Genomic DNA, 12,915 nt, shown 5'->3' with positions numbered 1-12,915 from the left:
ATTGAGAATCATAGCCAGTTATCATGGGGAAACTAAAATTCTGGATCGAGTTTACATCTCAATGACTAGTATTAGGATTTAGTATAGATAAGACTACATTACTGAAACAATACTTTTCTCTAAAATCATCCTCATTTTTATTAGAAGTAGCTAGATTAAGAAAATAATTAACAGTTGGCTTGATCATTTGCATAAGTGCAGCAAGAAGAGCAATTGATTACATAGGCTCTTTTAAATGTGCTTTTCTGGAAACTTTTATAAGGAATTTCAGATTGAACTTTTAAAGGATTTTTGAGGCCAGACAGCCAAGCTAGACTTGCCATCAGGCTTTGCCTGCAGTACCTGTAGATTTGGGTGAATTCCTATCTTCTTGAGGTCTCTAAGACATCTTGAGGTTCCTGCACCTGCCAGGAAGTGACCTTCCTTACCTGGCAAGGCTGCTGGGAACTCTGTAAGCAAGGTACCAGGCTAGTTTTTCCAAGGGGCTTTGTTGGCTTTATAAAGTCAATCTTAGTTCCTTAAAGCTGTTTATATCTGAGTTTATGTACATGTTTCTCAGGTATGACATTCCAGTCAAAGCTTTGGTAGTATAACCTGTGTTTTTAATTGGTCTTCTTACAAGGAAAGCAGGTTCTTATTGAACTTATGCAAATAAACATATTGCCATGAAATATAAAAATAGTTACTGAGTTTTTAAATTCTGGAGGGATCAGGTAGAGAGAAAGATAAAGTTTCAATTCTGTTTATAAAGACAGTCATTTACTAAACTTGTCAGCTTAGGAGAAAAAGCTTAAAACACTTTATCAGCAATATCTGAAACAAAAAGCCACAAAATCATCTTCTTTAGTTTACTTAATCCTATGTAACTAATACTTGTTCTGCTGAAATCTAGTTTTTTGCTAGTTTAGGAGTAATAAAACAGTGACTATAAATGACATAAGACTTACAAATGACAATGGTTAAAGATCTGATGAGAGCTTACTGTAAGACAGTTGACATAAGGACATTTGGATATTTCTGTAACACAAAACATTCAGTAATAAAGTTTAGCATCATTCCCTTTGACAGTGCTTTCTAGGTAATTAAGCAGGTAATTATATATCAGATAAATAAGCTAGATGAGCCCAATACTTTCTCTAATGAGAAAAAGTTCCTCTGACATGTTCCAGGGGCCCTCTGAAAAATATCAGAATTCACTAGAGGTAAAAGTACTTTTCTGAATTTGATTTTGGGAAGCTGTTAAAAGTTTTAAGGCACTTGCTTAAATAGGATTATAGGTTGCTATGAAGCAATACTTATCTATTTAACTAGAATGACAAAAAAATACCTCAAAGGCAAATAAAAGTTACACAGTTGTTAGCAAACTTTAGGTTTTAGTCTTTTTAATGTTAAGATCTCATTTTCTTAAATACTCTGACAACTCATTGAGACTTTAAGCATGAGAAACTGCTCTGATAAAACAATTAGAGAACTTTTTGCAGTCTTTCAATATTAAGAGCAGACTAACAGTTAAGAAAACCTAGTCTTTTTAACTGAAAACAAAATTCTAATTTTGCTGTGTACTTGATACCAAGACTCATTTGCTTTAAATTTAAATAGCATGACCATATTAAATCTTTCCACAAGCTTTCTACAACTTTCCTTTTTATATTTAGAGTTCTCTCTCTAAATAAACAGCTGTACTTTAGAACAAAGTTACTTTATTTTATCAAGACACATTGTTTAGTATGCAGAAATGTTTTCCTTATTACTTTAAGTAGTTTTAATTAGAACTTAAAACTATTAGGTACCTCAATTTTTAGTGAACACTGAGAGGCAGGCTATTGTAAACTGTTACACTAGCATTCTCTGGATTGACAAATTTATGAACATTTTATAATTTCTGTTAACTATGAGCTTTACAACACAATCTCTCACTAAGCACAAAGTATATCTTTTTAAGTTAGCAAAATTTTAAGGTTTTAGGTTACCACAAAGATTTTTAGGCTGTAGATAGGTATACATACTGTAACACACAATTAAAAAGGTGTTAACTTGCCACACTTATTTAGTTTACTCATTAGTAACAACTATGCTAGATTACTTACAAGACCTTTACTGAATATTAGACAAAGCTAAGCCTTTAAACATTTTATTCTTAAAAGATTTAGCAGATAACATCAACTTAAATGACCATAGGTAAACTTAGGCAGCTGATAACCACAAGGACATGCCCACCTCAGCCAAACTCAAATTAGCATTAATGCTTAACATTTATCAGATTTTCTGGAAGTTTTAGAATGCCTAATTTTCACAAGTGCTTGTTTTTAAATCAATTTTTATTAATACCATCTGGAGGTAGGAAAATATTTTTCATCTACACACCTAGACACATAAACATACAAACTGAGACACAATGACTACAGTCAGCAACACTTCTTACCCAAAAACATATACACAGACAGACAAACCGATATAAAGACTTGATTTACTGATATCTAATTACTTTCTTTTTCTTCAGCTTCTTGTCCATGGCTTCTGGAACCAGAGGGTGGGAGGAGTGTGTTCTGGTGGGGGAAGAGGGTGGTGAAGGTGGAAGGAGAGGGGGGGTGTAGCCACCGGAAGAGGAGAGCAGGACAACAGCATGGTTGAGAATGTAGGACTTTAAGATGGCGGCGACACGTGTGAACACAAAGGACTTAAAGATGGTGGTGGAGGGGGGGAGGGGATGGTGAGCTGATGGAGGAGGGCAACTGAGGTCTTCTGGTGGATCTGAAAAGAAAGGACTGGGCAGAGTAAGAGGCCGACAATCTTTAACTGGAGATCGGGCTAGAAGAACCTGACTCATTGAACACTTAACATAAAGGTCTGGGCGGGAGCACAAAGTCCAAAAAGCCTGCACATATGGGATTTCACCCCACTCTCCGCTCTGGTGGCAATAATTAATCAAGTCAGTGAGGAGGCCAAAATTGAAAGTTCCCTTGGGGCCAGCGAGATTGATTCTCCAAGGGATACTGAGGCCCGGCCTCAGAGCAAAGAAAGACTAGCTTCCATTTGCAAACTTCCTGGGACAAATATAGAGTAGCCAAATTAGAAATGAGACACCACAACGGGGTCTGAGCCTCCGCTTTTGAGGGCTGGTTCCCCATGTCTGCGCCACTTCTCAACTAATCCCACCTAGAGGAGCGCCCATCGTCCCAAGCGCACCAAGTCAAGGGAGGCGTCCTGAGAGCCTGGGTGAGGGATGTCTGCCACACTGCAGGGCCAGGGGTGGGCTGGATGCCTGCAGAGGGTGGGCTGGATGCCCAAGGGGCCAGATGCCCCCACCTGGACGTACCTACGATTTCTAATGGACCAGGTGAAATGGAGTTAGGAAGGGAAGCAGACCGAAGGAAACTGAGGGACTCACCAGAAAATAGTCCATGCAGCAGAGAGCAGGCTGAGGTCCTGGGTCAGGGAAGGAGGGGGAGGGGCCACTGGTGGCCGGTCGGGGCCCCACGCTCATGCTCCTTCCTGGGATTTTGGCACTAAATGTAAGATAAATTCTAGCCAAAATAAGCAGGCAAAGAGAGGCAACAAAGGGCCAGGCAGTTTATTTCAACGCCCCAGGCAAGGTTCCCTAGTCTATGGAAATGGAGGCTGGGGAAGTCACACCCAGCAGGGCAGGCAGCAAGTTTTTAAAGAAGGTAGGGGGAGGGAGAGCTTAGATTTACAGCGGAGCAAGGATTGGCTAGCTTAAGGCACATTTTTCAGGTTGGGAGGGGGCAGCAGCCAGGGACTTTTTGGCACATCATCAGTGTCTGATGTGCTCACTCCTCCCCCCAGTGCCTTCAACCTTACAGTTTCCCCTTGCCTTCTAGGGAGTCTACCAGGAATCCCAAGGTGTTTCCATTGAGAGAGGTCCCACTAGGACAAGGGAAAATTTGTTAATGCTCCCCTCATGGGTACTGAGGTGAGAAGTTTTAAGCATTGCTAGAAGATCCCCTTGGCCTAGTGGACCAATTAGGTCAATTCCTGGGACCTAATATATATACTTAGGTTGAACTGATGTCCATCATGAATATCCTATTCCCTGGTGGTGAGAGGGGAGTGATCAGGAGAGCTGCTGTGTCCATTTGGGACCAAAAACACCCACTGGGCCAGGGTGTCCAGCCAGTGGAACAAAAGTTCCCAAATGTAGATCCTAAATGGGATAATAATAATCTAGGGGATAGAATTAAAATGTAGGATCTTCAAGGGCTAATTATAAAGGGAATTGGGGAATTGGTCCTAAGATCTCAAAATGTTTCTAAGGTGTTTGAAGTTCAGTGGGAAAAGGAAGAAACCCCAACTGCATTTTCACAGGGACTCAGGGACCAAATGAGAAAGTATTCAGGACTTGACCTAGAAGCTCAGGTAGGACAGGGTCTTTTAAAAGTCAATTTTGTAACCAAAAGTTGGCCAGATATTGCTAAGAAATTACAGAATTTAGATGGATGGAATGAGAAATCTATAGAGGAATTACTGAGAGAAGCTCAAAAAGTGTTTGTTAGAAGAGAGGCTAGAAGCTTGTATTTCAAATTTTTAGAGGGAGATCCAGACCCTCTCCAATGGACCCAGTGGAACTGCAAATTCTAGGGGAATTGAAAGCAATCCTTAGTCACTACTCCAGTCCTGGCACTCCCATCTTTACAGAAGCCGTTTTACTAGTTTGTTACTGTTGAACAAGGTTCTCTGTAGGGTTTTGACCCAAGCCTGGGGAGGAAATAAACAACCAGTGGCCTTTATGTCTAAACTATTGGACCCTGTCTCTTGAAGATGGATTAAATGTGTTCAGGCCATCGCAGTCACGACCTTACTGGTGGAAGAGAGCAGGAAATTAACTTGGAGGAACCCTCACAGTCAGTACTCCTCACTAGCTTCAGGTCATACTTAATCAGTGGGCTGGGCACTGACTAATAGATTCTCAAATTTTAAAACATGAAGCAAGTTTACTTGAAAAAGATGACCTGATCTTAACCACAGACACTGTCTCAATCCAACCAGCTGCTTATGTGCAAGGGAGGCTGAAGGCCAATCAGAATTGAGCCATAGTTACATAAACCTCATAGAATATCAGACTTGGAGTAGTCCATACCTTTGGAAAAATTTGGACAGAAAGAGGTCTCATAAACAGTAAAGGAAAGGAATTGATTCATGGGGAATTAATTAAGGAGGTTCTGGAAAATCTTATACTTCCAGCTGAGATTTCTATAACACATGTGAATGGTCACCAGAAAGGAAGTTCTTATGAAGCTATGGGTAATAGAATTGCTGATGTAGCTGCTAAAGAGGCTGCATCTGAGGATGAAATTAGATTTTTGAACCTCACTCCAAATATCTCTAAAATCTCATTGATCCCAAAATTTTCTGAGAGATTGAGAAGCTACAGGAGGTGGGGGCACTTCGAGATGAGAAAGGGCAGTGGACTTTGCCAGATGGGAGAGAAGTGATCGGCCAGCCTATTATGAGAGAGCTGATGAACATGTTACATAGAGGGAGCCATTGGGGTCCTCAGGCGATGTGTGATGCTTTGCAAAAGGTTTATGGGTGTATTAGCATTTACACCATTGCTAAACAGGTTTGTAGGAGCTGCATAATGTGCCAAAGAATTAATAAGAAGTGTATGAGAAAGCCAGTATGTGGAGAGAGACTCCTAAGAATAAAATCATTCCAAAGTATTCAGATTGACTTTACTGAGATGCTGAAAGTGGGAAAGCTTAAATATTTAGCAGTGATTGTTGACCATCTCACTGGATGGGTGGAAGCCCACCCATTAACAACTGCAACAGCAGGATCAGTGATAAAGGTACTTTTAGAGCAATTATTCCTAAGTTTGAGTTAATAGAAAATGTTGACTCAGATAACGGGAGTCATTTTACTTCAAAAGTACTACAGGGAATAATGATTATTATATGAGCTACCATATCTGGGAAAGGCAATAGACTTGCCCACTGTGGAAACAAAAGATCAATTTTTAAGGGAATATGTGCTGGCCATGTCTTCTAACCTATCTTGTCTTAAGCTAAAAGGACTCCTCACCCAGACTCCCCCACTTGAGTTCTTCGCTCACTGCTTCCAGCCTAGAGACCTGGTGTTAGTAAAATCCTGGAAAGAAGATGGACTCCAGCCAGCTGGGAAGGCCCCTACCAAGTGCTCCTGATCACAGAGACTGCAGTGAGGATGGCTGAAAAGGGTTGGACTCATTACACCAGAGTAAAGAAACTGACTGGGGGATCTGGGGACAAAACAGAGAATTGGCAGGTATCCCAGGTGGCTAACCAACCCTTAAGGCTGAAACTAAAAAGAACCTAAAAATGTTAACTTTTATCCTTCTAACTCTGTATTTCATAGGCAAGTCACAGGAAGCCCTAGAATGGGAAGGAACTCCTGGTTATCTTGGCAAACTGGTAATCAATATTACTAAAACATCAAGCCTCCAAACCATTAGGTTTGATGCTTGTCAGGTTCTAGATAATAAGTATCTCTGTCCTGAATGGACAAATCTTAATAGAATAAAAAAGGCAAGTAGGACTACCCAGTTTCAAGGGTGGACGGCCTCTCATGCAGTAGAAAAATCTTTAAAAAGAAAGCTCCACTTAGCTAAAGAAATTCCTCCTGACAATTGCCAGGACAGATAGTGTAAACCCCTTTTATTAACTATACATAGACTTCAAGATGGACTCAGTGCAGATGTCATTGGAGTAGATCCTGTGGGAAGGTTTGGTCTTAATTTAATCAGAGGCAAGACTTCACCTATAGTGGCCACCCCCAATCCTGAGGGATATATTGAGCCAGAGTTTCCCCAAAATGACCCTAGACTAGTTACTGTAACAGAGATAAAAGATCTAAAACAGACTCTTGAAATAGAGATAGGTTATGGAGACACCAATGCCTGGGTAGAGTGGGTTAAATTTTCAGTACTCACTTTGAATAAAAGCGATTGTTACACATGTGCTGCTGAATGGCCACAGGTGCAGGTGGTCCCATTCACTCTGGCTGGGACACAGATCCCACTGGGATGAATTGCATGTTGGCCTTGTACCAGGACAAGGACGCTTGGGAAAATGAGACTTGCAAGGGCTTGTCTTTACTCTTTCATGCACTAAAGAAGTCAGACCCGAGGGCAATCCCCTCTTTTTCCATAGGGAAGATGAATCACTCCTCATGCCTCTCTAGGCAAGGGGAAGGTTTCACAACTCCTGTGGGAAACTTACTGACTTGTAAGTGCCCTAAATGTCTCTAAAGAGGGCAACTTCTCGAAATTATGCATCCCCTGAGCAGATGTTTGGTGGTACTGTGGAAAGGGGAACCTGCGCTACTCATTGCCACCCAACTGAACTAGGACTTGAACTTTAGTCCAATTGGCTATTCCATTTACCCTGGCATTTCTCTCCACACTCAACAAAAAAAGTTTTCCTAGAAAATCGAAGATCATTACAAGTATCCATTGACTCAATAGGAGTCCCCTAGGGGAGTCCCAATGAATTTAAAGCTAAAAACCAAATAGCTGTAGGGTTTAAGTCAGCACTATTTTGGTGTCCACCATCAACAAAAAGGTAAATTTGGTCAGTTGTATTTACTATAATCAACAAAAGGTTATTATTAACTATACCAGGGATGCTCTTCCAGGAGTAGCTAGCCAACTAGGTGCTACCAGCAACATGGCCTGGGAAAACAGAATAGCATATGTTAGCTGAAAAAGGAGTGGTCTGTGTTGTGTTACAAGGAAAATACTGTACTTTTATCCCACATAATACTGCCCCTGATGGTACTGTTACTAAAGCCCTACAGGGACTCACCACTTTAGCTAATGAATTAGCTGAAAACTCTGGCACCAGTGACCCTTTTACAGACTGGTTGGAAGGATGGTTTGGAAAATGGAAAGCTATGGTTACCTCTGTTTTAACATCTCTTATTATAGTTGTGGGACTTGTAACTGCTGTAGGATGCTGTATCATCCCTTGTGTGAGAGGCTTGGCTCAAAAGCTTATAGAGGCAGCCATAAACAAGCAAATACCTATGACCTTCACCCAAAATAATCTTATGTTATTAGAAGAAAAATTGAACTATGAGGAAGAGAGTAAAAAGCTATTAGAGAAATTTGAGAAAGGACCAAGCATAAATTAAAATACATTACTGGGAATAAAATCAGAAATTCTTAAATAAAAAGAGGGGGGAACTGTTAGGAAAGAGTATAAAACCTAAATGTGATTTATTCCCACTAGGAGGTTTAAACATTTTAACAGTAAGGTATTAACAAAGGGCCACGTGGTGGAAGCTGCTCAGGCTGAGAGTGGGGGTGGGGGATTGATAAGGGCCTGGCAATACCTGTTTGAGTTTTTTAAACCTACCAATAAGATTAAGACAAACGTAAAGGAAAGATATAACTGGCTTAGGTGACGTCCGGGGAAGAATGTGAAGCCTGTAGTCCTCAGCCAGTAAGGAACCAGCGGAGGGACTCGCTCACTAGGAGATAAATTGTTGGCATGAAACTGCCCAGGTGTGCCTGCCAACCAGACACCCGATCTTGCAAGACCATCATTAAAGCCTCGCTCCGCTGTTTTCTTTGTCTCCGTGTCCACTTATTGAATTTGGACCAGTGAGTGTGTTTCTCACAAGAAGCACGGAGGGGTCCTACAAGTGGGACCCAAACAGGGACCCTTGAAACTCAGAGCAGGGAAGCTTCGAAGATCATTGACCCACTAAGACTCCCACGAAAGTGTACATAGGGACAGGGTCGAGATGTCAGGGACACTATAATGGGTCAACATAAAACTGAAGCAGATAAACTGAAGGATTACTTAAAATTCCTCCGTGCCCTCCTGAAAACCTCAGGACTGAAAACGTCTAAAAAAGACTTTGCTCAACTTCACAAATATATTAAAAAATATTGTTATTGGTTGCTGCCACAAGGAACCTTCAAGACAAGCTGTTGGCGTAATAAGAGATTTCAAAAAGGCTCACAGACAGGGGAACATTATCCCTGTACCTGTTTGGGTGGATCAATGACCCCTCAGTAAAGAAAAACTGGCAGCCTTACACACATTAGTTCAAGAACAGCTTCAGTTAGATAGATTAGAATTTTCCACAAGCCCGTGGAATTCCCCTGTATTCATTATAAAACAGAGTCTTGAAAATGGAGACTCTTACATTACTTAAGACAAATTAATGCAGTCCTTAAACCTATGGGTCCTTTACAAGAAGGCCTCCCTTCTCCAGCTATGATTATGAAAGACTGGGACATGGTTATCATTAATCTTAAAGATTTTTTACAATTCCTTTAGCTGTGGCAGATAGGGAAAAGTTTGCTTTTACTGTACCCTCCTTAAATTTACAAGCTCCTTCAGAAGGATTCCAATAGGAAGTACTTCCTCAAGGAATGTTAAACAGCCCTACAGTTTGTCAAAATTATGTGCACAGGTCTCTCTTGTTCCCTCCTGGTGTGAGTCAGGAGATGTCTGTCCTCTCACTATATCTCTAAATAAAAGCCTCTCCTTAGCTCTTCTACCTTGACTGTTTGCTAAGTTCAGTTATCAGCTCTGCAAACAAGAACCCCGGCATTATCTTTGGGGGCTTGTCTGGAATAACATCGGAGGTGAGTATCGGCATCCAAGCCTGCTTTTTCTCTCACTGTCCTTATAGAAGGAAGCCGTCTATGGCACACAGCATCGGGTGCTCATCAGTCACTTAAATGGGACTAGCCCAGCTGTTGATCTCAAAGTCTCGAGTGATAGGCTCCCCTGCATCTCCCTCAGTGGATCCTCCATCTCCCTTGGGAGCTGGGAAAGTTTCCTGAGTGGAGGCCAGGATTCCCTTTCAGAGGCATCTCCTCGAATGTGAGGAACTGAGGAAGGCTGTGGGCACCTGCTAGAGTCTAGGCTGAAGCTACACTTCAGGGCCTCCTCAAAGGTCCCTGTGTCTGGAATCAGGCCCGGAGGGCCTGCCTGGGTATCCATGAGGAGTGTCTCTCTGTCTCTCTGACTTCCAGCCTGCTTCTTCAGGCTGCCCTGGCCTCTGAGTGAGGCAGGGGATATTCCTAACTCTCTCCTAACTTCATCAGTTTCACAGAACCTGATGCCCCCCACTGCAAGGTAAGAGATTGCTCTTATTCCTGAATAAATGCTGTACTCTTTATCTCATAAAATGTGTCTGAGCACCCGTTAGCCACTTAAAAGATGATTAGTATCAGCCACCAGTCTTAACTCTGATTAGAAAGACTTGACCCCTGAGAAAAGTATACAATATTATAAAGTTATGCAGCTAAATATATTTTACCACAAAGAAGGAAAATAGTCAAAAGTCCCATAGACTACTCTAAATTTTTTTGGTGAAAATCTATTCTTATTGAGTTCATTATTATCTTCAAACATTGGGAGATTTTTAAACTAGACTCCCTGAAATGGAAGAAATTTATCTTCTGCAATACAGCCTGATTTTAAATAACTGGTGCTAGAATTGTACTTGTATTTTATTTCCAGCCCCCTAGACACACACAGTCCTGTCAGTTCAGAGCCTTCATCAGCCCTGTTAGTATGGGGCCATCTAAACCTTAACCCAGTTATGTAATCTGCTCACGTTTAGAGTGTACTCTTGAAAACTGAGATACTTTTAGTCAAATGAGCTAAAAGGAAAGAAGGCAATTGGACATTAGTAACTCAAATCTTTGTATCAGTTTATCTGCCTGTGTATATGTTCTTTTATGAAAAGTGTTGCTAACTTTAGTCATGTCTCAATCTGTATGGTTGTGTGTCTAAGTGTGTAAATGAAAAATATTTTTCTACCTCCGGATGGTATTAATAAAAATTGATTTAAAGACAAATGCTTATAAAAATTGGGCATTCTAAAACTTCCAGAAAATTATAATAAAAGATACTAAGCAATGCTAATTTAAGTTAAACTGAAATGGACATGTCCTTATGGTTATCAGCTGCCTAAGTTTACCTAAAGTCACTAAAGTTGATGTTATCTGTTATATCTTTCAGGAAAAAGTGCTTAAAGAGAGGCTTGACTTTGTGTATTTGGTAAAAGTTTTGTGTGCATACTTGTTAGGAATAAGTAAATAAGTGTAGCAAGTAAACATCCTACTAACAGTGTGTTAATGTATTACAGTGTGTTATAGTGTGTATACCTTCAAACAGCCACAGAATCTTTGTAGTAACCTAAAATCTTAAAAGTTTTGCTAAAGTTAAGTAGACATATTTTGTGCTTAGTGAGAGATTGTGCTATAAAGCACACGGTTCCAGAAATTATAAAGTGTGTTCATAAATTTGTCAATCTAAAGAATGTTAGTGTGACAGTTTACAATAGCCTACTTCTCAGTGTTCACTGAAAATTAAAGTTCCTAATGATTTTAAATTTTGATTAAAATGACTTAAAATAATAAGGAAAATATTTCTGCATGCTAAAAATTGTGCCTTTTGATAAAAGAGAGTAACTTTGTTCTAAAGTACAGCTATTTATTTAAAGAGGGAGAACACTGAATGAAAAGGAAAGTTGTAGAAAGCTTGTGGAAAAATTAATATAGTTATGCTATGTGAAATTAAGGCAAATGAGTCTCGATATCAAGTACACAGCAAAATTAGAATTTTGTTTTCAGTTAAAAAGACAGTTTTCTTAAACTGTTAGTCTGCTCTTAATGTTGAAAAATTGCAAAAAGTTTTATAATTGTTTTATCAAAGTAGTTTCTCATGCTTAAAGTCTCAATGAATTGTCTGAGTATTTAAGAAAATGAAATCTTAATATTAAAGGACTAAAAGTTAAACTTTGCTAACAACTGTGTAAACTTCTGTATCTGCCTTGGAAGTATTTTGTTGTCATTCTAGTTAAACGGATAAGTATTGCTTCATGGCAACCTATAATCTTATTTAAGGAAATGCCAAAGAAACTTCCTTCTGACAACTTTCCAAAATCAAATTCAAAAAGGTGCTTTTACCTCTAATTAACTCTGATATTTTCCAGAGGGCCCCTGGAACATGTTAGAGGAATTTTTTCTCATCGGGGAAGATATTTGGCTAATTTGGCTTATTTATCTGATATATATTTACCTGGAAAGCACTGTCAAAGGGAATGACGCTAAACTTTGTTACTGAATGTTTTATGTTACAGAAATATCCAAATTTTCTTATGTCAGCTGTCTTATAGATCTTTAACCACTGTCATTTGTAAGTCTTTTGTCATTTATAGTCACTGTTTTATTACTCCTAAACTAGTAAAGAACTAGATTTCATTCAGCAGGACAGGTATTGTTTACATAAGATTAAGTAAACTAAGGGAAATGATTTTGTGGCTTTTTGTTTCAAATGTTGCTGATAAAGTGTTTTAAGCTTTTTCTTTCAAGCTGACTGACAACAGTTTCATAAATAACAATACCTTTATTAGCAGAATTGAAACATTTATCTTTATCTCTACCTGACCCCTCAAGAATTTAATAGCTTTCAGTATTTTTTTATTTCATGGCAGTATGTTTATTTGCATAAGTTCAGTAAGAATCTGCTTTTCTTGTAAGAGGACCAATTAAAAACACAGGTTATGTTACAAAGGCTTTGATTGGAATGTCATACCTGAGAGACATGTGCATAAACTCAGATATGAACAGCTTTAAGGAACTAAGGTTGACGTTATAAAGCCAACAAAGCCCCTTGGAAGAACTGGCCTGGTACCTTGCTTACAGGGTTCCTAGCAGCCTTACCAGATGAGTAAGGAAGGTCACTTCCTGGCAGGTGAAGGAACCTCAAAATGTCTCGGGGACCTCAAGAAGAGAGGAATTCACCCAAATATACAGGTACTTCAGGCAAAACCTGATGGCAAATCTGGCTTGGCTTTCTGGCCTCAAGAGGCCTTTAAAAGTCCAATCTGAAATTCCTTATAAAAGGTTCCAGCAAAGCACATTTAAAAGAGCCTATGTAATCAATTGCT

The 12,915-nt window shown here is 39.8% G+C and overlaps 1 long non-coding RNA gene across 1 annotated transcript; it reads right to left on the bottom strand.

Moving 5' to 3' along the window:
• Window positions 1-320: 320 nt before the first annotated feature.
• LOC130683665 (uncharacterized) lies at window positions 321-3,634 on the bottom strand. The gene is made up of 2 exons (XR_008997561.1): window positions 3,389-3,634; window positions 321-404 (listed from the first exon to the last, which is right to left on the bottom strand). It is a non-coding gene; the product is annotated as an uncharacterized LOC130683665 (long non-coding RNA).
• Window positions 3,635-12,915: the final 9,281 nt, after the last annotated feature.

This window comes from Manis pentadactyla, chromosome 4 (genome assembly GCF_030020395.1).
Source record: "Manis pentadactyla isolate mManPen7 chromosome 4, mManPen7.hap1, whole genome shotgun sequence".
NCBI classification, from domain to species: Eukaryota; Metazoa; Chordata; class Mammalia; order Pholidota; family Manidae; genus Manis; species Manis pentadactyla.
The sequence above is the reverse complement of the archived record's forward strand: the minus strand, read 5'-3'. Positions and strand labels throughout refer to the sequence as shown.